The sequence below is a fragment of the Hylobates moloch genome, unplaced genomic scaffold (assembly GCF_009828535.3).
Source record: "Hylobates moloch isolate HMO894 unplaced genomic scaffold, HMol_V3 SCAFFOLD_6, whole genome shotgun sequence".
Classification (NCBI taxonomy): domain Eukaryota; kingdom Metazoa; phylum Chordata; class Mammalia; order Primates; family Hylobatidae; genus Hylobates; species Hylobates moloch.
The window spans coordinates 84239423-84264231 of NW_026652281.1; the positions used below are offsets into that span (position 1 = coordinate 84239423).

Consider the following 24809-nt stretch of genomic DNA (forward strand, 5'->3'; position numbering starts at 1 on the left):
CAGCTTTCTACATATGGCTAGCCAGTTTTCCCAGCACCATTTATTAAATAGGGAATCCTTTCCCCATTTCTTGTTTTTGTCAGGTTTGTCAAAGATCAGATAGTTGTAGATATGCGGCATCATTTCTGAGGGCTCTGTTCTGTTCCATTGATCTATATCTCTGTTGTGGTACCAGTACCATGCTGTTTTGGTTACTGTAGCCTTGTAGTATAGTTTGAAGTCAGGTAGCATGATGCCTCCAGCTTTGTTCTTTTGGCTTAGGATTGACTTGGCAATGCGGGCTCTTTTTTGGTTCCATATGAACTTTAAAGTAGTTTTTTCCAATTCTGTGAAGAAAGTCATTGGTAGCTTGATGGGGATGGCATTGAATCTATAAATTACTTTGGGCAGTATGGCCATTTTCACGATATTGATTCTTCCAACCCATGAGCATGGAATGTTCTTCCATTTGTTTGTATCCTCTTTTATTTCATTGAGCAGTGGTTTGTAGTTCTCCTTGAAGAGGTCCTTCACATCCCTTATAAGTTGGATTCCTAGGTATTTTATTCTCTTTGAAGCAATTGTGAATGGGAGTTCACTCATGATTTGGCTCTCTGTTTGTCTGTGATTGGTGTACAAGAATGCTTGTGATTTTTGTACATTGATTTTATATCCTGAGACTTTGCTGAAGTTGCTAATCAGCTTAAGGAGATTTTGGGCTGAGACCATGGGATTTTCTAGATATACAATCATGTCATCTGCAAACAGGGACAGTTTGACTTCCTCTTTTCCTAATTGAATACCCTTTATTGGGAGTGTCTTAAGACCCAGGATCAGAAAGGAACATTAGCCTGAACCGAGAGCAGGAGAAGGTCAGAGGCCTGCCTCTGAGGCCTAACACACCCAACATTATAACAGAAGACTGTAACAAGGGCTATGGGAGTTTTGAGCCAGGAACGGTAGAAGAAAACTAATATATATAACACCACAATAATAACAATAATACTTGACATGTGTAGATTAATTTTGATGTTCTATGTAAGTTTCTATAACGTGATAGCTTCAATATTTTTAAATGTTTTCATTCCTTCAGAATAAATATTACACCATAAATTCTAATTAAATATATGTGTGATTCAAGAAAATTATACAAGCTTTGGGTTTTCATCTACAAACTTAAGAATACTTATTTGAGGACATTTTGTTTTTTGAAGATTCAGAAACAGTTATTCTTCCATGAATTATGCCAAGCACATGAATTTTTTTAAAGGTACATTTCAAAAATAGCACATTCATTCTTCTCTTGACTCTCTAAGGAGCACAGAAAACAATTTTAATGGGGGTGGTTGTGGGGAAGGTGAGCATAGTTGACTTGCCCCATTATGCATTAATCTGACAGGTAGCTAAAGAATGTAATGAAATAGCTGTTTGGATTGTATTTATTGTGTTTATAGATGTATTAAAACATCTATCACTGTTTAGATGGTGGCTACACTGTATATTATAACTGCAAAACAGAATAAATTAAACTGAGTTTCATCTATCAACATTAAAACACTTGTGAGTGTGAGGAATGCGTTTTGTAAGGCTACTATATGAACACAATATCTATTTAAATAAGTTGCATATATTCTTGACTAGAGAAATATGTTATATCTTATTGGTGCTCTTTTTTTCCTAGAATTTTTGTATACTTTTATTCTGCTTCATTAATGTTTTTATAAATGTATAATTGTTTAACACCTTTGTGGAGGTAAATACACATACCATAAAATTCACATGTTGAAAGTGTACAATCTAATGGCTTTTGGTATATCCACAGAGGTGTGCATCCATTGCCACAGTCAGTTTTAAAACATTTTTATTACCCCAAAAAGAAAACCTCACACTTCTAAGCCATCACCTCCCAAGCCATAGACAGCCACAAATCCATTTTCTGTCTCTACAGATTTGCCTGTTATAGTCATTTGACTAAAATTGAATCATTATAATACATGATCCTTCATAATTGGCTTCTTTCACTTAGCATAGTGTTTTCAAGATTTACCCTGAATATCAGATATATCAGTTGTTCATGTCTTTTTATTGCCAAGTAATTTTCCACAGCATGGATATACCACATTTTATTTATCCATTCATGAGCTTCAAATGTTGACTGACACAATATTGTAGAAAGGTACTAAGAGTGAACCTGGTTTGTGTATTAGTTTCCTATTGCCATAGTAACAAATTGCCACAAATATAGTGTCTTTTAGGAAAACACAGATGTATTATATTCTGAAGTCAGAAGTCTGAAATAAGTTTCACTGGGCTAAAGTCAAAGTGTTAGCACCACTTGTTCTTCTGGAGGCTTAGGGGAGAACTTGTTTCCCTGCCTTTTCCAGCTTCTTAAGAATACCAGCATTCCTGGCCGGGCGCGGTGGCTCACGCTTGTAATCCCAGCACTTTGGGAGACCGAGGCGGGTGGATCACAAGGTCAGGAGATCGAGACCACGGTGAAACCCCGTCTCTACTAAAAAATACAAAAAATTAGCCGGGCATGGTGGCGGGCGCCTGTAGTCCCAGCTACTCGGAGAGGCTGAGGCAGGAGAATGGCGTGAACCCGGGAGGCGGAGCTTGCAGTGAGCCGAGATTGCGCCACTGCACTCCAGCCTGGGCGAAAGAGCAAGACTCCGTCTCAAAAAAAAAAAAAAAAAAAAAAAGAATACCAGCATTCCTTGACTCATGGCCCCATCCTCTATCTTCAAATTTCACAGTGTAGCATATTGCTTTTAGTCAGGGTTCTGCAGAGAAACAAAACCAATAGAATGGATAGAGACAGGATTTATTATAAGGAGTTGGCATGGTATTGCTATAAAAATAGACACACAGATCAATGGAACAGAACAGAGAACCCAGAAAGAAAGCCACATACCTTCAACCAACTAATATTCAACAAAGTTGACAAAAATACACAGTGGGGAGAGGGCAGTCTCTTCAAAGAATGATGCTGGGAAAATTGGCTAGCCATATGCAGAAAAATTAAATTGGACCCCTGTCTCTCACCATATACAAAAATTAACTGAAGGTGGATTAAAATCTTAAATGTAAGACCTGAAACTATAAAAATTGTGGAAGAAAACCTAGGAAAAACTCTTCTAGACATTGGCCTAGGGAGACTTTATGAATAAGTCCTCAAAAGTAAACACAATAAAAACAAAAATAGATATATGGAACTCAATTAAACTAAAAGGCTTCTCTACATAGCAAAATAAACAATGAACAGAGTAAGCAGACAACCTACAGAATGGGAGAAAATATTTGCAAACTGAACATCTGACAGAGGGTTAATATCCAGAATCTACAAGGACTTCAACTCAGTAAGAAAAAAGCAACCCCATTAAAAACTGGGCAAAGGACATGAACAAACATTTTTCAGACAAAGACATACAAGTGACAATAAACATGAAAAAATATTCAACATTACTAGTCATCAGAGAAATAAGAATTAAAACCACAATGAAATATACCATCTTTCACCAGTCAGAATGGCTGTTAAGAAGTCAAAAAACAACATGTTTGCGAGGATGTGGAGAAAAGGGGCCACTTATATGCTGTCATTGGGAATGAAAATTAATACAACCTCTGTGGAAAACAGTATGGAGATTCCTCGAAGAACTAAAAATAGAATTACCACTTGACGTAGCAATCCTACTACTGGGTACTTAACCAAGGGCAAAGAAATCATTATACCAAAAGGATACCTGTACTCATGTGTTTTTTTGCAGCACTATTCACAGTAGCAAAGCTATGGAATCAGCCTAAGTTCCCCATCAACAGGTGATTGGATAAAAAAATATATATCGTATACATATACACCATGGAATATGACTCATCTGTAAAAAAGAATGAAATCGTGTCTTTTGCAGCAACAAGGCTGGAACTGTCTTAAGTGAAATAATTCAGAAACAAACTCAAATACTGCATGTTCTCACTTGTGAATACAAGCTAAATAATATATACACATGGACATACAGGATGGAATAATAGTGAAGACTCGCAAGGCTGAGGGAGCGTAAGGGATGAGAAATTATTTAATGGGTACAACTCATGGGTACAGTAGTATATATTGTACCAATGAAGTAATTTCTCATCCCTCATACCCGCTCAGCCTCATGGGTACAATATATACTACTATACTGTACATGGGTACAATATATCCTATTGTACCCATGAGGCTGAGGGGATGTGAGGGATGAGAAATTATTACATTGTATAACTATTAACTATGTATACAAATAGTATATATTGTACCCATGAAGCTGAGGGGATGTGAGGGATGAGAAATTACTTAATGGGTACAGTATATACTATTGTATACTAAAAGCCCAGACTTCATCACTTCATAATATGTCCATGTAACAAAACTGCACTTGTAGCCCTTAAATCTATAAAAATAAATAAACAGTAAAAACAGAAAAATAACAAAGGCAAATCAAAAGCTGGTTTTTGGAAAATATTAACAAAATTGTTAAACCTCTAACAAGACTGACAAAAAAAAAGAGAAGATTATTAGTTTTTAAACAATAACAAAAATGAAACAGAAGATTTTAACTATAGATGTTCAGATGCTTAAAGGATTAGTGTTGCTATGAACAATCCACCATGCATAAATTGACAACTTAGACTTAATTTAACAATTCCTTGAAAACCACACACTATCAAAATTCATTCAAAGTGAAACAGATCATAGGAACCATTGTATAACTATTAAAGAGATTAAAACTTTTCCCACAACCCTTCTGAAAAAGAAATCTCCAGGCCCAGATAGTTTCACTAACAAATTCTACCAAACCTTTAAATAATTCCAATTCTACATAAGCTCTTCCAGAAAATAGAAGACTAAGGGACACTTCTCAATTCAACTAAATTTAAGAGGCTGATGTTAACCTTGATGCCAAACCAGGCAAAAACAGTACAAAAAAAGAAAACTACAGACTAATACTTCATGAACAGAGATGAAAACTTACCCAACAACAAATTAGCACATTGAATCTCTGATTCTCCAGTACCAGTTGTGTGCCCAGTGATCCAAGTCGCGGACACCAAATTCCCAGAGTTAGCATGCAACTCTACATTTGTTAAGGATTCTATTCAACAAGACTGCCTTGACTTCATATCCTGATCTCAAGCTCCAGTCCCGGGATACCCAAATTTCTCTCCAACTTGGCTACAAATTCAGGAGTCCTCATTCCTCCCCATGTTCAATAATGTGCTGGTAAGACTCACCAAACTCTGGAGAATACTATACATTCTACTGTAGTTTATTCTAAAAGAAGCAAGTGAACAGCGAAATGAAGAGGTACATTAAGGTAAGGTCACAAGGGTCACAAGCATGGCCTTTTTTGTCCCCATGGAGTTAAGAGTGTCCCACCCTCACAACTGGATGTATTCACCAAATCCTGTCGTTTAGAGGTTTTTAGGGAGACTTCATTACATAGACATGATTGATTCAGTCATTGACCATTGGTCATTGGGCTCAAGCTGCTCATCCTCTCTTTTCTGGGACAATTAGGGGGTGAGACTGAAAGTTCCAACCCTCTGATCAAAGATTGTTGTTTCTGGTGAAAGGCCTCATCCTGAAGCTATCTAAGGGCCTTACAGGAGTCATCTCATTAGCATAAACTCAGATAATTGGAAGGGCCTGTTATGAGTAACAAAAGATGCTCCTGTCACTCAGGAAATTTCATTTAGGAGCTCCATGCCAGGAACTGGGGACCAAGACCAAATATATATTTCCCATTATACCAAAGAATCCCAGCAATATATCAAAAATAATACACCACAACCAAGTGGGCTTTATTCCAGGGATGTATGGTTATTTAATATTTAAAAATCATTTTATTCCTCCATTTAGTATTTTAAATAAAGGAAAAAGCATATCAATTCATATATAAAAATCATTTAACAAAATTCAATGCATTCATGATAAAACCTCTCAGAAATATGGGAATACAAGGGAACTTCATCAACTTGATAAAGAACTATAAAAAATCTACAGCCAACCTTACAATTAATGGTGAAAGTAAAAGTAATGCTTTTCTCTAATACTGAGAATAAGGCAAGTTTGTGTTCTCTCTCTACTCCCATTGAACCTAGTACTGGAAGTCTTACCCAGTGCAGTAAAGCAAGAATATGAAATAAAAGACATACAAATTGGAAAGGAAGAAGTCAGACTTCTCCTGTTGAGGTGACATGATTGTTGGTGTAGAAAATTTCAAAGAATTAGGGAAAAAAAAACTCATGTAACTATTAAGTGAATTTAAGATAGTTGCAGGATACAAGATCAATACACAAGAATCACTCTTATTTCTATATATTAGCAATGAACAACTAGAAATAGAAATCAATACAATCCAATTTAAAGCAGCATTAAGAAACAAAATACTGAAGTATAAATGAAACATATTAAGTATCTATATGTCATTAACTCCAAAATGCTGATGAAAGAAATCAAAGAAGACCATTGGTGAGACATACCATAGTCAGGCACTGGAAGACTCAACATCCAAAAATATTTCTCTCAATATATAGAGTTATTGTCATTCCTATCAAAATCCCAGTAGAGTTTTTTGTAGATACCGACAAATTGATTCTATAATTTATATGAAAAGACAATGGAACCGAAATAGCTAAATCAGTTTTGAAAAAGAAGATAAAATTGGAGAAATCACACTCCCTAAGTTAAGGATTTTACTATATAGCTACAATAATCAAGACAGTGTGGTATTGGCAATGCAGTAGACACATAGATCAGTGGAATAACTTAGACTGCCAAACAAGTACAGCTTACTGGTACGGCTAACTGGTGTTTAAGAGAAGTGTAGTCATGGTTCAATGGAGAAAAGATAGTCTTTATAACAGATGGTATTGGAAAAACTGGGCATCCCTAGCAGGGAAAAAAAACCCTTGACTAAACATCATATCTTACACAAAAACTAACTCAAAATAGATTACAAGCTTAAATGTAAAACATAAAATGATGAAACCTTTAGAAGACATAGAAAGTCTTTGTGACCTAGATTGAGTTAGTTGAAGAGCTCTTAGGCATGACACCAGAAACACAGTCAACAAAAGAAAAAGGCTGATAAGTTGACCTTTATCAAAATTCAGACCTTTACTTCTACAAAAGACATTGCAAAGAGGATGAAAAAACAAGCCACAGACTAGGAGAAATAATAATTGCAAATCTCATTCACAAAGGATTTGTATTCACAATATTAAAAACTCTAAACTCAAAAATAAAAAAAAAAAAACAGGAAGATTCAGAATGTAACTTGGTTCCTAACTTTTTATGAAGGTTAAACTTTGAATGCAGAAGAAATGTAAGAATTTCAAGTCTTTCGTAAGTATTCACCATTGCCTGTTATTCCCTTATCATAAATTGTACATCGCTGTGCTGTCAGTGAGTAATATTTAGGTTGACATAATTCCTATTAGCTGATAATAATCATTTCCACTCCAGTTGCTGAGTTATTTTCCCTTCACATATGGTAAGTCTCTCCCTTCCTCCCCATTGCCACTACTGGCTTTTCCCTAGAGTAACAGCATTAGGAATTCAAAAATATCACTTTCACAACTTTTTTTTCTATACAGAAATATTTTTTATCTAAGCCTGTATGTGACAGATCTGTCACAGAATAGCAGTGAAATTGCTGGTCCAGGCAGGAATAGAAAGAGCAGAAACAAGTTGGCCTGCCTCGCGTGCTTTCTCATCTCTCTTGCATACTGCCTGGACCATGGACACTTGTGCATAATGCTCTACCATCTGAAATGTGGAGCCAGGTAGCAGCAGCCGCCCCTTCTGTTCCTGCGCCAGACTGATTCAGCCCTAGTCCCAGTGCCTGGAAAGAAACTCCATTTGTAAATGCCCCCTTCCAATCGCCTTTCAAATCACCACCACTCAGAAATCTTCACTTTTGGTCACATTTGTTCAGATTATTCCAATACAACTGAGACCCCTGTGACTTGTGTTCTCCTCGACCCCACCACTATTCTTTATGTTTGTTCTATTTACATGAAAACATGTTAAACACTGACACTTTTATACACAGAATCTCCATTTGTAATCTCCGTTAAGTAAGACTGCTTTAATTAAAGACTGGAAGCAGACCTCAAGACCTATGAACAGTTATAAATTTAATCTCCCCTTTAGACAATAGGAGTATGAGGCAACACAGGTAGATATGTGAGTAAATGATTGGTTTAATGTTGAAACAAATTTATTCTGCCTTATATTTTATATATAATTTTGTGATATACTTTAAAGGTTATCTGTTTGCCCAAGATATTTATTCTGATTATGGGCCATTCTGAGCTTGAACTGGGACATAAGCTTGTCTCTCCCAAATATAACAGCTGAAATAAGTATATGTGCTAGCATATCACACACAGCCATCTCCTTACAGAATAAGAAATTTAGTAGCATATTCTTCAAAACACAGTTGTGTTGTTGTAGTGTGTATTTTTTGTGTGTACATACTACTTCTTCAAAATCCGCTCTGTAGTTTACACTAAAGCACATCTAAATTCAGAATAGCCACATTTCAATTCCATAGTAGCCAAACGTGAATAGTTCCTACTATATTGCATGTTAAGATGGTCATATCTAATTTTCTTTTGAAGTTTCAAGGTACTGTGTTCACTGCCATATTGTAAATATATTCTTATGCAGTTGACCACTGAAAAGTACCAGTTTGAACTGTGCTAATGCACTTATGTGGAATTTTTTCAATAAATACAGTCAGCTCTCCTTACCTGCGGATTCCACATCCACTACCAAACGCAGATGGAAAATACAGTATTCGTGGGATGCAAACCCTTGTACATATTTCCTATGACATCAGACCCCAAAGGGCTGACTATGGACTTCAGTATGTGTGGATTTGGGTATGGATACTGGAGGCTGGTCCTGGAACCAATCTCCTGTGTATGCCTAGGGACAATTGTATTTAATTTTTACAATTTGGGAAATTAAAATGCATGGATTATATTTCCAATAAAACAAGCAAACTGATTTTAAGATAATATAATGTCTTTGATGATCTATATAGCTCAGTTAAAATTATAATCTAGTACATTTTTACATGTAATTGTGTATAAGCTGCCACAATATTAATGATAACCCAATGGTATTCAGTAGGCTCTTCTCATGTGACAAAACAAAATGGGAGAGAATAGGGATAATTATAGCTAGCTTAATGTTACAGATGTGCATAGAATGAATACAGGTTATTTTGTATGCAAGCCCAGCTTTTCTCGATCTTATTTAGGTAATAATGATCTATCTTGTGGTCATAAAGATATTTTCCTGTATTTTATCATAAAAGTTTTAGAATTTTACTTTTCCTATGTAGGGTTTAATGTATCTAAACTTTATTTTTGTGTAATGCATCAAAAGAACCTAGTTTAATTCATTTCTCTTGGGTAACCAGTTGTCCCCATGTTTAATGAGTAGTGTATTTTTCCCTACTGACTTGTAATGCCACGTTTGTGTGTATCCAGTTTCTCTGTGTGTGGTCCTATTTCTGTGCCTTCTATTTTGGTGCCTTACCTTGATTATCAGTCCCTGAACTGATTCCACATAATATTAATCATTCTAGCTCTAAAATAATGTTTGATATCTGATAGGGAAATACTTTCCCATATAATTTTGTCTTCAGAATTGTCTTGACTATTCTTCTCCCTTTGTCCCTTCACATGAATTTAGAATTAATTTTTCTTATTTGACCAGAAAAAATTATATTGGCTTCTTGATTGATTTGATTACATTTTATTTAAAGATTAATTTTTGAGGAACTATTTGTGATGTTGAATCTTCCATTCCATAACATTTATTCACATTGTCTTTATATTTCCCCTGGTAATGTTTTGCCATTATCTTCATAAAACTCCTACACAGTTTTTGATAGATTATTTTTTAAAACTTAGAGATTTCATTGTTATTGAATGAGATTTTTTTTCCTGTTACTTTTCTAATGATTATTATTGAAATTTAAGGAGGCTATTGATTTTGGTATGTGGATCTTATATTCATCAATCTGACTTTATTCTCTTATTCTAATAATTGGCATATTCTCTTCAATTTCCTATATAGATAATTATTTCATTTGAAAATAAAAATTATCTCTTGCTTTATAAGTATTGTATCTCTTCTTTCTTTTTTGGTCTTATTGCATTGGCCAGGACCTGCATTACAATGTTGAGTAGTCATGGTGTTATTTGTTATCATTGACTTGTTCATGACCATACATTCTTTTTATTCAGAAGAGTTTATTTTGTAATATGTAACAGAACCATGTGTGACTTAATAGAATGCAAATATAGTACAGTATTTTTTATTTTATTTATTCTTCTAATAAGCACAGATTATAGCAATTTAGGAAGTACAAATTTTAAAAGCTTAAAAATCACCCAGAGATGATCACTGTTTGCATTTTGATATGTGGCAGAATCACAAATTAGGTTTTAAAGTCAGTCTAAAAATGGCAAAATTACTCTTTAAAATCCATTAAATCACTCACAAGTTAAAATATACATATATGGATTTGTGTCATCTTCCCTATACATATACAGTAATATATATTATAAGACAAAATGGAGAAGATTACATATGAAAACACAATTCTCTAGCCTTTTTACTATACCTCTACAGTTGTTGAAAAACAGATTATATATTGATCTCCTACAGCATGCCAAGCATGCAGTTGGATTCAGACGTTAAATCTATGTGGATTAACTCCAGTATGTATGTGATTTTTATCTTACTAGCTTGAGAAGCTATGCTTGTGTGATGCAACTCTGTCATATAAAATATACTGTATTTTATATAGCTGTATTTTATAAATACCTATTATTGTGTATTTACTTGATACCATTATTATTTAGCCCCATAAGTGACATTTCACAAACAGTGCCCTGTATAATACAAAAACAGCGGTTGAAGAAATACAATAACAAGGGAGAGGACTGGGATTCTCAAATCCAAAGAAAATATATTATTCCAGGTCCTTTCAGGAAGTAGACATTCAATGTCAACTAAACAGAGTAGAATAACAGATTCATACATGTCAGGTACATGTGGAAATTTAGCAAAAGATTTATGAACATGAACCCAAGCAGAGGAAACTATTAAAAATAACAGACATGTGATATGTAAAATTCACCAGATAAAATCCCTGGTTGTGTTAGCCACACTTTCAAAATTCTATTGTTCATAAGTCTTAGAAATTCCTTCCCTACCCTTCTTCCCATAGTGAACAGTCTGAATTATATTTCAATTCTTTACATACTACAGAGTTTTGAAGTAGAATTCTAAAGAGTGAAGGAGCAATCATGGACTTTCTGAAAGCCTTTTTCATTATGGCTAGGGTATTTAAGCAGACTTACTCAGATTTTGTTCCACAAAACATCTATTGGACTCATGGCCTTTCCCACTGTAGTTCGTCTCTCTGCGTCTTCAACAGCTTGTTAGCAGAGTATCCTTATATAGAAGTGAGAGTTTATTAGTGGTATTTTCTATGAATTTTCATTATCATAGGTATTCTATTGTTTGGCAGTTTTAAAGCTACCATTATAAGAAGAAGAGAGAATTTCATCTCATAGCATGTGAAGCTTAAATCTTCAATTGGGTCACTTGGGGTCACCCAAGGCCAACAGTGACCTGAAAAGGAAAAAAGTTTTCAGTATTTTTTTTTTTTTTTTTTTGAGATAGAGTCTGGCTCTGTCGCCCAGGCTGGAGTGCAGTGGCACAATCTCGGCTCACTGCAAGCCCCGCCTCCTGGGTTCACGCCATTCTCCTGCCTCAGCGTCTCTGAGTAGCTGGGACTACAGGTGCCCGCCACCACGCCCGGCTAATTTTTTTGTATTTTTAGTAGAGACGGGGTTTCACCGTGGTCTCGATCTCCTGACTTCGTGATCCACCCGCCTCAGCCTCCCAAAGTGCTGGGATTACAAGCGTGAGCCACCGCGCCCGGCCAAGTTTTCAGTTTTTTATACTAGAAGGGCTAATTGTGTTATGTCTGTTCTTTCTTTCAGCCCAAGTTTTAGTTAATTGTCTAAATGTTCTGTTCTCTGCTTAGCAAAGGATTTAATAGCTGATTTTATATACATTCCTGGTTTAATCTTACTTTAATACACTTTCATTGATAGGATAAATGCCCGTTCTTAAGGTGTGCAATTCTGTTAACTCAGCATGTTGTCAAACTTTTCTCAAGATGATAAGATTGAATCTTAAATTTGATTAGTTCTTTTTTTTTTTTTTTTTCTTTTTATGAGATGGAGTCTCCCTCTGTCCCCCAGGCTGGAGTGCAATGGCGTGATCTTGGCTGACCGCAACCTCCACCTCCCAGGTTCAAGCGATTCTCCTGCCTCAGCCTCCCGAGTAGTTGGGATTATAGGCACCCATCACCACACCCAGCTAATTTTTGTATTTTTAGTAGAGATGGGGTTTCACCATGTTGGTCAAGCTGGTGTTGAACTCCTGACCTCAAGCAGTCCACCTACCACCTACCTCGGTCTCCCAAAGTGCTGGGATTACAGGCATGAGCCACTATACCCAGCCGATTAATTCTTATGTCTCATAGTTATTAAAGTACATGGATTTCTTACCTTTTATGAGCTAATGAATATTTCGTAGAAACCCTGGAGGAGGAGTTTGCAGTGAGCCAAGATTGCACCACTGCAGTCCAGCCTGGGCAACAGAGCGAGACTCCATCTCTAAATAAATAAACAAACAAACAAATAGATTCTTTTGAATATAGGTAAATTAAAACATGACAAAATATTTTCTACTCACCTGTTTGACAGAAACTTTTCAGCAGTCACAGTGTTATATTCCATTAGGTTTCCCTTTCAGTTGGCCTCCCTCTACAAAAGATGCTGGCTTCCTTTTTTCATTCAGGTAACATATACTATCTCCCCCACTGAGTCACATATCCTAGACACTGACTGGGGATAAATGGATTGCATTTGCCCAAAGATAAAGTGAACTTTATTGTGAATATCAATTGATTGCCTTTGACAATTTCTTTTTTTTTTTTTTTTTTTTTTTTTTTTTGAGACGGAGTCTTGCTGTCACCCAGGCTGGAGTGCAGTGGCGCGATCTCGGCTCACTGCAGGCTCCGCCTCCCGGGGTTCACGCCATTCTCCTGCCTCAGCCTCCCGAGTAGCTGGGACTACAGGCACCCGCCACCTCGCCCGGCTAATTTTTGTGTGTGTGTGTGTGTGTTTTTAGTAGAGACGAGGTTTCACCGTGTTAGCCAGGATGGTCTCGATCTCCTGACCTCGTGATCCGCCCGCCTCGGCCTCCCAAAGTGCTGGGATTACAGGCGTGAGCCACCGCGCCCGGCCGCCTTTGACTATTTCTTGTTGTCAGTAGCATATGTTGCAAAACACTTCAATAATATTTAGTATTTCAAAGTGAAAGTTTTATATCAGCTTAGCTAAGCATTCTGCACTTACCTATAGTAGGCAGCAAGGGTTTCAGAGCATCATTTTTTTAATGTTTAATTTTTAGAGGATTCCTAATGGACTTATTTGTGTTTCTTCTTAATTTGTTTTTCTTCTCCATGTAGAACTGGCTTTTCTAAGGTTTATATAGTAAGACAGACGTATCCCCACATTGAAGCTCTTTTCATTTGAGTCTAGGCTGATAATGAAATTGGGGAATTAAGGAAGAGAGTTAAAGACAGTCTAGAAGAGGAGAACTCACTCAATATAGAAATGACTAAAATGGACATGAGCTCTAAGGGCAGTCAAGGAGAAAAATCAGACTTTAAGTTAAAAGATCCATAAGCTACCTCTCAATGAGAAGTAAGACAGTTGCTCACTGCACATTAACAACCTAGAATAACCAAACCTCATCAAGTGGTAGTGTATTGAGTAACACCACCAATTTTATAGCCTTTGAAGATAAATTAAAACCAGCCTCAAAAAATTGCATACTAGATATACAAATATTGGCATATTCAGAGAAGCAACATTTAATATGTACATTTTACACATTATATCACTTAAAGATTTACCATGGGATTTTTAAATAGGTTGAAATGTTCTGCAGTTAACTTTTGTATTAACCACTTTGTTGAGATATAATTCACACACCATACAATTCACCCATTTACTGTATACAATTTAGTGGCTTTTAAAAGTGTATTCAGGCTGGGCGCAATGGCTCACGCCTGTAGTCCCAGCACTTTGGGAGGCCGAGGCAGGCAGATCACTTGAGGTCAGGAGTTCGAGACCAGCCTGGCCAACATGGTGTAACCCCATCTCTACTAAAAATGCAAAAATTAGCCAGGCGTGGTGGCGCGTGCCTGTAATCCCAGCTACTCAGGAGGCTGAGGCAGGAGAATCACTTGTACCTGGGAGGCAGAGATTGCAGTGAACCGAGATCACACCACTGTACTCCAGCCTGGGCGACAGAGCTAGACTTCAATTAAAAAAAAAAAAATGTATTCATATTGTTGTACATCCATCATCACAAGCAATTTTAGGACATTTTATTACCCTAAAAAGAAGCCCCATTCACCGTAGCTGTTACTCTCCAATTCCCCTATGATTTCGTCCACTGCCACCAGGCCTAGGAAACCACTAATCTTCTTTCTGTCTCTACAGCTTTCTGTCTCTATAGCTTTCTGTCTCTATTGTTGGACCTGTTCTGAACATCTTGTATATGCAGTTATACAATATGTGGTACTTTATGACTGGTTTATTTGACTTGGTATAATGTTTTCAAGATGTTTCTATGTCTTGTGTGTAGCAGTATTCCTTTCTTTCTGTTTTCAACAGACCATTATATGGTTATACTATGTTTCATTATTCATCCTTCAGTTGATGGACACATGGGTTTTTTGCACTTTTTGGCTATTATGAGTACTGCTGTGAACATTCATATGCAAGTTTTTATGTAGACATGTTTTCATTTCTCTTGAGATATACCTAGGAGTAGAATATTCTTTAGAGGTGGAACTCTGGTTTTTGTTTGTTTGTTTCTTTCTTTCTTTCTTTGTTTTTGAGACGGAATCTCACTCTGTCGCCCAGGCTAGAGTGCAGTGGTGCGATCTCATTCACTGCAAGCTCCGTCTCCTGGGTTCACGCCATTCTCCTGCCTCAGCCTCCCGAGTAGCTGGGACTACAGGCGCCCGCCACCACACCCAGCTAATTGTTTTGTATTTTTAGTAGAGACGGGGTTTCATCATGTTAGCCAGATGGTCTCGATCTCCTGACCTCGTGATCTGCCTGCCTCGGCCTCCCAAAGTGCTGGGATCACAGGCCAGAACTCTGTTTTTGACTGAGGAACCACCAGACTGTATTTCAAAGCAGGTTTGCCGTTTTATATTCCTGTCTACATTATACAAGTATTCTCATTTTTCTATATCCTCACCAACCTCTGTTATCTGTCTTTTTTATTTTAGCCATCCTGGTGGGTGTGAAGTATTATTTAATTGTGGTTTTGATTTGCAGTTGTCTGATGGCTTATGATATTGAGCTTTCTTCATGTACTTGTTGGCCATTTGTATCTCTTCCTTGGAAAACTATTCAAATTCTTTGCTTTTTTAATAATTGGGTTATTTGTCTTTTTGCTGTTGAGTTGTAAAATTTCTTTAATACATTCTAGATACAAATCCCCTATTAAATATGAGATTTCAAAAATTTTCTCCCTTTCTGTGGGCTGTCATCTTACTTTCTTGATAGTATTTGAAACACAGACTTGATGATGTCACGTTTATTTTTGTTGTTGTTATTTGTGCTTTTATCATGAGAGTTTCATATATTTTGAATAGCTTAATTGGGGTTTAATTGGCAGAGTAAATTACTTATCTTTAAAGGTTGTAAGTTGGTATGTTTTGGTATACAAATACATCTATAAAAATATCACCACAATCAAGATAATGAACATATCCATCACTCACAAAAGCTTCCTCTTAACCCTGTGTAATCAACACTTTCGCAATCCCACAGGAACCCACTGATCTGCTTTCTGTCACTGTAGATTAGATTGCATTTTCTAATATTTTATATTAATGGAATCACACAATATCTGTTCCTTTATGTCTGGGTTTTCTTACGCTGCATAATAATATTGAGATTTATCCACGGTTTTACATATATCTTTAGTTCTTTGCTTATTATTCCTGAGGAATATTCCATTGTATGGATGCATCACAATTTGCTTATATCCATTTACATGTTGATGAGCAATTAGATCTATATCGGGTCTGACTGCCACAAATAGTCAGCTGTGAACATTCATGTGCAAGTTATTGTCTGAACATATGCTTTCCTTTGTAAATACCAAGGAATGGAGTAGCTATGTCTTTTGAAACATGCATGTTTAACTTTTTAAGAAAATGCCAGACATGCCAGTTTCTCCACATTTTCTCCAGAATTGGTATGGTTGGTCTTTTTAATTTTATCTGTTCTGTTTGTAGTAGATGTTCTTGTAGTTTTAACTTTAGTTTATTTAATAAATTAGGATATTTGTTTTCTTATTATTGAATATTAAAAGTTTTTTATATATTCTGGGTACAAGTCCTTTGTTATTGGATATGTCATTTGCAAATATTTCCTTGCAGATCTCTAGCTTATCTTTTCATTTTCTGAACAGTGTCTTTCAAAGGGGAGAAGTACCTAGTTTTGGGAAAGTACCATATTTCAGTTTTTTTTATGGATACGATTTTAGTGTTGTAACTAAGAAATCGTTACCTAACACAATGTTTTGCCCTAGAAATTGAAGAGGTCTGGATTTTACAGTTTAGGTCTGTGATCCATTATATCCAAGTTCCTTTTTTGTAAATTGTTCCAGCACCATTTATTGAAAATACTTTCTTTTTCCACTCAATTACCTTTGATCCATGATGAAAATCAGTTGACAATATATGTTTGGGTATATTTCTTCATTCTCTTTTCTGTTCCCATGATCTATTGTCCATCTTTGTGGCAGTACCATACTTGATTACTATTGTTTAAAATGAGTAGTCAATTCAGATGGTATGTGCCCTTCTTCTTTTCCAGAGTCATTTTGGCTGTTATAGTTTCTTTGTATTTCCTATAAATTTTAGGGTCAGTTTGTCAGTTTCTGCAAAAGAAATAAAAATAAAAAGTCTCCTGAGAATTTTACTGGTATTACAATGAAACTGTAGGTCAATTTGGGGATAAATGACACCTTAACAATATTGCATCCTCTGACTGTGAATGTAGTGCATATATAGCTTTTTCATTTTAGATGTTTAATTTTTTAACAGTGTTTCTAGTTTTCAATGTACAGATCTTATGCATCTTTTGTCAGATTTATACCTAAGTAGTTTATATTTTTGATGCTATTATGCCTGGTGCTTTTTTTTTTTTTTAAGTGTTTTGTTTTTTGTTTTTTGTTTTTTGTTTTAATAGAGACTGTGTCTTTCTATGTTGCCCAGGCTGGTCTCAAACTCCTGGGCTCAAGCAATCCTCCTGTCTTGGCCTCCCAAATGCTAGGATTACATGTAGGTGTGACCCACTGCACCCAGCCAGTATTTTTAATTTCAGTTTCCATTGTTATTGACTATTGTATTTATATCTGCCACCTAGCCAAACTTACTCGTTCTAGTAATTTTTTCATAGATTTCATATGATTTTTCTAAGTACATGGCTATATAACTTGCAAATAAAGACAGTTTTACCTCTTTCTTTCCAATCCGGATGTCTTTTGTTTTTCTTTCCTTTTACAATGGCTAGAACCTGTATATTCATTGCTGAGTGGAAGTGGTGAGAGCAGGCATTCTTGCCTTGTAAGAACAGGGACCTTAGGAGGACAGCATTCAGTCTTCCACCATTAGTATGATGTTCACTGTAGGTCTTCTGTAGATGCCCTTTACAGTGTTGAGAGTTTTTCTTCTATTCCTAGTTTGCTGAGAGTTTAGATCAGAAATGGGTTTTGGATTTTGTCAGATCCTTTTTCTGCCTTTTATTAGATGATTGTATTATTTTCCTCTTTTCATTTGTTAAACTAATGAATTACACTGATTTATTTTTGAATATTAAAGCAACTTTGCATTCCTGCAATAAATTCAACTTGGTCATGATTTTAGTATTTATAATATTCCTACAGTGTTCACTTTGCAAGATGCTGTGTTCACTGAAACATGCTCATATCAGAAATATGTCCTCTCTGTGTGATTGGCTGGTAATCACAGAGCAGAGACATGGTTCAAAAAATGCACACGTTTCAATGAACACTGAACTGTGCAAATCAAGATCTGACTGTATTATTGAATTTGATTGACTGGAATTTTGTTTTAAAACATTGCATCTATCCTCATGAAGAATAATGATCTGTAGTTTTCTTATGATGTCTTTCATTTGGGTGTTCAACACTGGTTTCACAGGATGAGTTGGGAAGTATGTCTTTCTCATCTATTTTCTAAAGAGTTTGTGTAGTACATGTATTATTTCTTCTCTCAATATTTGGTAGAATTCATCAATGAAGCCATTTCGGTCTGGAGTTTTCTTTTTTGGAGACTGTTACATTGCAATTTCAATTTATCTCTTCTTGAGTAAGCTTTGGTGTTTTGTGACTTCCAGGGAATTCGTCCATTTCATCTAACTTATCAATTGTATTGGCACAAAGTTTTTTATAACATTCCCTCATCATCATTTTAAAATCCCTAAAATTTGTAGTGATGTTAACTCTGTCATTTCTGATATTGGTACTTTTTACCTTTTCTCCTTTTTATTTTTTTAATGGCCATTCTGAGTGAAGGCTTATCAATTTTACTGTTTTTTGCAAGAAACCAGGTTTTGTTTTCATTGATTTTTCTCTATTTTTTTCCTGTTTTCTATGTCACTGATTTTCTCCATTATTATTTACTTTTTTCTCCTTAATTTACATTTTATTTGCTCTTCTATTTTTGGCTTTTAAAGTAACTGAGGTCATTTGAGACTTTTCTTCTTTTCTACTATAGGTGTTTAATGATATAAACAGCCCTTTAAGTACTACTATAGTGACATACAACAAATCTTGATGGCTTCATTTTTATGCAGCTCAAAGTACTTTCAAATTTTTCTTTGTATTCATGGTTTATTTAGTAGTGTTTTATTTTTAATTTTAAAATATTTGGAAATTTTTGAAATAACTGTTATTGCTTTCCCATTTAATTCCGTTATGATCAGAGAAAATATTTTGTATGACTTAAATTAGTTTATATTTATTGAGACTTGTTTCAGTATCCAGAATATGCTCTATCTTGATAAATATTTCATGTTACTTCAAAAGATTGTATATTCTGGTGTTGCTGGGTTGTGGTCAATAAACGTCAATCAGGTGAAATTGTTTATTATTGTTTGAGTCTTCTTTATCCTCGTTGATTTTATGTCTTTTTAGTTTATCAATTATTAAAAGAGACATATTGGAATCCATGACTATAGTTGTGAACTTGTCTGTTTCTTCCACAGTTCTTCCAGTTTTTGTTTCATGTTATTTGAAGTTATGTTATTAGGCCTATAAACATTTAGGATTCTTATGTTCTCTAGAACTGACTCTTTTATATGAAATGACTCTCTTTGTTGTGGTGATATTCTTTGTTCTGAAGTCTGCCTTCTCTCTTATTAATATTGTCACTCCAGCTTTCTTTTTATTTGCCTTAACTTGCTATATCTTTTTTTAACCTATGTAAATAGTTTTGTTGAGATATAATCACTTGCCATACAATTCACCCATTTAAAATATACAGTTCAGTGGTTTTTAGAATATGCATAGAGTTATATAACCATCACCTTCAAGTTTAGAACATTTTCATTAACCCCGAATGAAACTCTTACCCCTTAGCAGTCATTCCCCGTTTCCTCCAATTCCCTCAGCCCCCGCTAATTACTAGTCTACTTGCCATCACTGTAGATTTTCCTATTCTGAACATTCCATATAAGTGGAATATATGTTGTCCTTTGTGACTGGCTTCTTTCACTTAGCATGTTTTGAAGGTTCAGCCATGTTTGTGTATAATAGATTCCTTTTTTCGCCAAATAGAATTTTGTTATATAGATATACCACATTTTGTTTATCCATTCATCAGTTGATAGACATTTGGATAGTTTCTACCTTTTGACCCCTTTAAATACTACTACTATGAACATTTTTCCATATAGGTTTTCATGTAGCCATGTTTTCATTTTCCTTGGAATATATCTAGGAATAAAATCCTGGGTCAAATTTTAACTCTATGTTTAATCTTTTGAGTAACTGCTAGACTGTTTTTCAAAGCTGCTGTACCATTTTACATGTCTCCCAACAGTGTATGAGCTTCCAATTACTCCACATTTTCTGGAACACTAGTTATTATCTCTCTTTTTCTAAAAATCGTAGCTGTTTGGCTGGGCGCGGTGGCTCACGCCTGTAATCCCAGTTCTTTGGGAGGCCGAGGTGGGCAGATCACTTGAAGTCAGGAGTTCAAGACCAGCCTTCCCAACATGGTGAAACTCCATCTCTACTACAAGTACAAAAATTAGCCGGGCATGGTGGCAGGCGCTTGTAATTCCAGCTACTCCAGATGCTGAGGCAGGAGAATGACTTGAACCTGGGAGGCAGAGGTTGCAGTGAGCCGAGATTGTGCCACTGTACTCCAGGCTGGGCAACAGAGCAAGACTCCAAAAAAAAAAAAAAAAAAAAAAAAAAATTATACCTGTTGTACTGGATGTGTCTCATTGTGGTTTTGATTTGGAGTTCTCTGATGGCTAATTTTGTTGAACATCTTTTCATGTGCGTATTGACCGTTCGTATATATTCCTTGTAAAAATGTCTGTTCCGCTACTTAGTTCATTTTTTAAATTAGGTTGTCTTTTGTTATTAAATTGTGAGAGTTTCTTGTATATTCCATATACAAGTCTTTTCAGATATAATGTGCAAACATGTTTTCCCATTTTGTGAGTTGTCTTTTCGCCTTCCTTGGGGTGATCTATCTTTTATCATTGCTTTTACATCTCACCTATTTGTATCTTTATATTGGAGGCAATATATAGTTGAGTCTTCATTTTTTAATCCAACCTCACAACGTATGGCTTGTAGTTTGTGTGTTTAGACCCTTTATATTTCATGTCAGTATTGATATTGTTAACATCTACTTTCTTGTTTTTGTCCTCTTTCTAAAGGTTTTCATTTACATTAAGTGAGTATTTTTATGATTCTATTTTATCTTTTTGTTGATTTATTCATTATAAATCTTATTTTAGTGAATACTGTAAGGTTTATACATCTTTAACTTATCCTAGTCTATCTTCAAACAGTATTGTAGCACTTCACGTATAGTTTCAGAACCTTATGATAGTATATTTATATTTCTCCTCTTCTGGTTTTAGTGCCATTTTTATCACACATTTTACATCTACTACCTTATTAACACTATACTATGTTGGTTTTTGTTTGTTTAGACAGTTGATTCTCCTTAAATAAATTTAAATAATAAGAAAAAGACTTTTCCGTTTGCCTACATGTTTGCCATTTTCAGTGTTCCTTGTTTTGTGTAGATCTAGAGTGTCATCTGGTGTCATTTTCCATCTGCCTGATAGACTTCCTTTAACATCTCTTATACTATGAAGAAAAATATAGACATAAATGACTACATAAATATTAAAAACCTTTTAGTGAAGGGTACCGTAAACAAAATTTAAAAAAAAATAAAAGGCTGGGAAGTATTTACAACATCTCAGGTAATAATAACAGCAGTTATTAAATGTGTACTGTGCTATACCAGGCACTATACTGAACACTTTACGATGTATTTTCTCATTCACTCCTTAGAACAGCCATTTGAAGGTAATGGTACTATTATGACTTCCATCTTACAAACAAGGATATGAGACTAACAGATAAGTGGCTAAAGTCTCTAACAATAAGAGATCTAAAACTCAATGAGAACATAATTTTAATTGGCAGTTCTTCAGAAAAATGTGAATGGCTTATAAACATAAATGTAATATTCAACTGCTGTCATCATCAGAAGAATGAAGTCATTTTTAAGCTCTTCAACTGTCAGTAGTAAGAAGCAATGTTACTAATACTGGCAAGATATGAAAAGACACTCATACATTGTTGGAAATATAAATTGGTATAGCTTTTCAGAGGACCATTTAGCTTTAACTGTTGACATTTAAAATATCCATATCCTTTGACCAGATGACTGTCATCTGAAATTTCTCATACAAGTTCCTAAAGAAAAATTTTCTCTCTCTCTCTCTCTCTCTGTGTGTGTGTGTGTGTGTGTGTGTGTGTGTGTGTGTGTGTGTGTGTAATAGAGAACAGTTGGCAATAACCTGACCATCAATAGCATAGTGTTAAAATGAATGATGGCTTAGCCATATAATGGAATAACCATTGGAAAAACATGAGACTGTGTAGAAACAGGCAATTTGATAGGCTACTAATGGGAGACTTAAATTGGTACACCTTCTCATGGGGGATGTTTTCAATATAGGGATCCAAAGTCTTCAATCAGACTATATCCCATTCCCCTTTGTGTATGCTATATAATGTAGTGGAAAGAAAAATATTATAGAAAAATATATGTATCAGAACCCAATTAGGTTTTTTTTTAAGGATATATGTATTTACATATTTATATGTGCCTAGAAGAAAGCTTAAAAAGATGCACACCAAATTATTATTTTTTTTTTTTAATTTTTTTTTTTTTTGAGACGGAGTCTCGCTCTGTCGCCCAGGCTGGAGTGCAGTGGCACAATCTCGGCTCACTGCAAGCTCCGCCTCCCGGGTTCACGCCATTCTCCTGCCTCAGCCTCTCCGAGTAGCTGGGACTACAGGCGCCCGCCACCACGCCCGGCTAATTTTTTGTATTTTTAGTAGAGACGGAGTTTCACCGTGGTCTCGATCTCCTGACCTCGTGATCCGCCCGCCTCGGCCTCCCAAAGTGCTGGGATTACAAGCGTGAGCCACTGCGTCCGGCCCAAATTATTAACATTGATTATTCCTGGAAAGGAAGGATTTTGACTTTTTAAATCTCTCTATTGAATATTATGATCGCTTTTGTATCATTTTGAATAAAAAAATTTTTAAGATATATTAGTTATAATTGCCAAGAACACATAGAGAAATTGACTAAAAAGAAGCAAGACTCTTTGTCCCCAGTGGTTTCTAAACCAAATGGGTCAAGGTTCTTCCTCCTTTGGCTTAAATCAAATTTTATTTTTAAAGGCAAGACGCTGGGTTCTACTTGTAGAGCTCTGTAGAATTTTAAAGAACTGAACTGTTACAAACCTCATGTTTCACAATACAGGACCAAAGTAGCTAGGGAGCTCTAAAACACTTATTATCTTTACCAACTGATATCAAAAATTAAGATTTATTCATTTATTTATGTATGTATTTATTTATTCATTCATTCATTCATTCGGGTAAAGTAGTGGGTAGAGTACCTTAACATCCAAGAAAGTAAAATAGCCACCTCTGCAGCAGCTTATCAAGGACTGGTAATCAGTGTTCCAGAGCTTTAAAAAAAAGTATTGATACAGTTGAAGACCCCTCCACTAGAGATAAGATGGAGTACTGTATCCATATTACCAATGACAGTCACCCAAGAAATGCAAACAGCCACATCACCCTCCCTCATGGGGTAGATCCATCATACTTGTCATGAAGATCAACTGCATTGTCACTGGAGACTTGGATCCAGCCATCCTCCTGCACATGGTAGAGGTTAGCAGCACCTCCTGAGTAGGCATCTATGCAGGTGGCTTGGTAGATGGCTTGGTAGCTGACCTCATGGGCCAGATCATAGGCCTGCTCCATTTCCGGGTTATAGGAGTAGCCCTGATTCATAACCCCATAAGCATACACAGAGCCAGAACCTACAGAGAAGGTGGCCCCCGAGATCTGATTCCCTTCAGCGTCCATGTAGCAGAGGCCAGGGCCTCTCGTATCCCAGCCACAGATCATGTTGCCCATGGACAGCCCCATGCCTTTGTCCTGACACAACATGTTGGCAAGCAGCTTGGAGGCAGCTGTTACAGGGATGCATTCCTTATTTCAAAGCTCATACATTTGACTTTGCCAAGCCAACAGCCATTCCCAGAAGCTACAGTTCCCTGTGCCCCTAGCCATGATGGCTTCGGGTAGGGGTTGATCTCTGTCACCTTCTTTACCATCTGGAGGCAATGTAAGCACCCACTGTAGCCCTATAGTCTGCTGCAACTATGACTCCATGCCAGAACTTGAAGACCAGGGTGGTGATTCCATGAAGCATTTTGATTTCCCGCTCCTCTGAGACTCCCCAGCTGGGCATGGCCAGGCTCAGCCCATCACTGGGACTCCCTGGACCCAGATCCAGCAGATCTGCATAAACTGTGAGTCCAGAAAACCTGCACTGGTTCACAGCAGCCTCTCCAACTAGCTGACCAGCTCCATGTCTAGTGTGGGCAAAAGAAGGAATAACATTTTAAATTGCGTGACTGCAAAAGGTTTTTTGTTGTAGGTTGTTGTATTTTTGAAATTATGACCAGACTTATAATAATGAAATATGTGCAGTAGTTTTGCAAAGGGAAATAAGGATGCGTGCTCACTCAAATGTTGACCATATGATGCATAGATTATAGAATATTGTAGAAAGTCCACTTTTATCACATGTTCTTATGTACAAACTTCTAATAACAGAGTGTGCTACATCTCTGTGAAATATCTAGAAAAATTAGCTAAAAGGGTACGATGGGTAAGTTATCAGAAAAAATTTTTATAAATTAGAATTTTAAACTTCATTGTTAGACAGGAGACAAAGAAGAAATCATTTATTCTTTCTAGTGGACAAATACTGTTC

At 36.0% G+C, this 24809-nt stretch overlaps 1 protein-coding gene and 1 pseudogene across 1 annotated transcript in view; one reads left to right on the plus strand and one right to left on the minus strand.

Moving 5' to 3' along the window:
* The window catches only part of ITFG1 (integrin alpha FG-GAP repeat containing 1), a 308702-nt gene that overhangs the window by 182868 nt on the left and 101025 nt on the right, over positions 1-24809 (plus strand). The gene's annotated exons all lie outside the window — the stretch shown is intronic.
* Positions 23154-24404, minus strand: LOC116471217 (proteasome subunit beta type-5-like; annotated as a pseudogene).